The sequence below is a fragment of the Oratosquilla oratoria genome, chromosome 1 (assembly GCF_046742065.1).
Source record: "Oratosquilla oratoria isolate Oo_2021 chromosome 1, ASM4674206v1, whole genome shotgun sequence".
Taxonomy (NCBI): domain Eukaryota; kingdom Metazoa; phylum Arthropoda; class Malacostraca; order Stomatopoda; family Squillidae; genus Oratosquilla; species Oratosquilla oratoria.
The window spans coordinates 86874814-86877313 of NC_134777.1; positions in this window are offsets into that span (position 1 = coordinate 86874814).

The following is a 2500-nucleotide window of genomic DNA, read 5'->3' on the forward strand; positions in this document are numbered from 1 at the left end:
AGTTTCTTTGTCGAGCCACTTTGGGCGAGCCTGATTTGGGGGACGTCGGTCCTCAAAAGGAATGTAAGTATGAATCATCTTAGTGAGCGTATTTTGAAATATTTCCCACATCTGATCTACAGGTCTTTCGCTTAATTTTGCCTCCCAATCTGAAGCTCCTGGCGTAGTCCTATGAAATGAGCTTTACTGATTTTCATTTATAATTAGTTATATGTTAATCTATTATTATTTACTATTTACCTGTTTGTTTATTATTTAACTATACCTATGCATTTATTTATGTATTTTATTTGTTATTTACATTATTATAATTTTTATTTACTAATTTATTGTTATGATTTTTTTTCGCATCCGACCTAGATAATGACCAAAAGGTCTCCTGTCGGCATGCTCCGCCTTTGTAATCCTTTGTTATATATATGTATATATATATATATATATATATATATATATACATATATATATACATACATACATACATACATATACATATATATATATGTATATATATATATATGTATATATATGTATATATATATATATATATATATATATATATATATATATATATATATATATATAAAATGGTTACGGCGGAGTATGCCGACAGGAGACCTTTCGGTCCATAACTAGGTCGGATGAGAAAAATAATAATAATGGTAAAATAAAACAAAATAAAACAAAATAAAATTATAATAATATTAATTGTTATAGATTAAGAAATGCATAGGTATGGTGGAATAATAAACAAACAGGTAAATAGTAAATAATAATATACTGACAGATAAATAATAATAAATGAAAATCAAGCAAATAATAAACAGACAAATGATAAACAAATAAACAAATAAATTGAAATAAATGACAGTCATTATAGCATCTTGCTTAGATATGTATCTGAACGAATCTTAAAGATTCGAACTGAACTTCATTGCACTACCTCGGCAGGAAGTCTCTTCCATTCATTAACTACACGATTGGCGAAGTTGTTTGTACACACTTCCAAATGAAATCTATTTCCTGACAGTTTGAGACCATTATTTCTTGTCGGATTATCATTCAACGTAAAAATTTTGTCACTTTTAATATTAATCCCCCCTTTATAATCTTAAAGACCTGTGTCAAGTCACCTCAGAGTCTACGCTCTTTTAGGGGAAACAGATTCTTATGTTTTAGTCGATTTTCGTATGATTTTTGTTTTATATTTAGAATCAGTTTTGTGGCTCTACTTTGTACTTTTTCCAATCTGTCAATGTCTTTAATGAGATTCGGTGACCATACAGAAACAACATATTCCAAATGTGGACGAACTAACGATTTATATAGCTTGTTAATGAGATGAGCTTTTGAAGTCAAAAGATCGCACGATCAGTCCTAGAATCTTATTTGCTTTCTCAGAGGCTAAAATACACGGCTTAGATTATTTGAGATCGTTACTGATAATTACCCCGAGATCCTTCTCACTATCAACTTTTGTTTACGAATTTCCAAATAACTTGTAATCGTGATTACTGTTATTTTTACCTATGTGCATAACCTTGCATTTACTTGTGTTAACTTTCATTAGCCACTTTTCAGACCATTGCTGTAATTTATCTAAATCTTCTTGAATATCTAATTGATTTAAGGGATCATTTGCCATTCCGCACAGTTTTGTATCATCAGCAAAATTGGAGACAATAGATTTTAGTTTATACATACACACTGAAATGTTCCCAGTGATCAATTAATATCTTTTTCAACCACATATTACTTTTAATTCCATACCATCCCAACGAGACTGAGAGTCGCTCGAAGGAGGCGTCCGTTGGAAATTGAAACGTGGACGAGGCGAGGATTAGAACCCACCTAACCCGTAACAAAGTTACATTGACGTAAACCAATACGCTATCAAGAGAGATATAAGTTGAGTACGACTTTCTTATATTTGTATGCTCGAATTACATACACCTACACGAAATATCGCGTTCAACCTATCTCCGCCATGATAGAGCATTGGACGTATGTGCGCGTGGGAAAGTTTATACATACACACTGAATGGTTCCCAGTGATCAATTAATATCTTTTTCAACCACATATTACTTTTAATTCCATACCATCGCAAACGAGACTGAGAGTCGCTCGAAGGAGGCGTCCGTTGGAAATTGAAACGTGGGCGAGCCGAGAATTAGAACCCAGCTAACCCGTAACAAAGTTACATTGACGTAAACCAATACGCTATCAAGAGAGATCAAAGTTGAGTACGACTTTCATATATTTGTATGCTCGAATTACATACACCTACACAAAATATCGCGTTCAACTCATCTCCGCCACGATAGAGCAGTGGACGTATGTGCACGTGGGAAAGTTTATACATACACACTGAATGGTTCCCAGTGATCAATTAATATCTTTTTCAACCACATCACTTTTAATTCCATACTATATACATATATATAAATATGTAATATATATATATATATATATATATATATAAATATATATATACATATATAT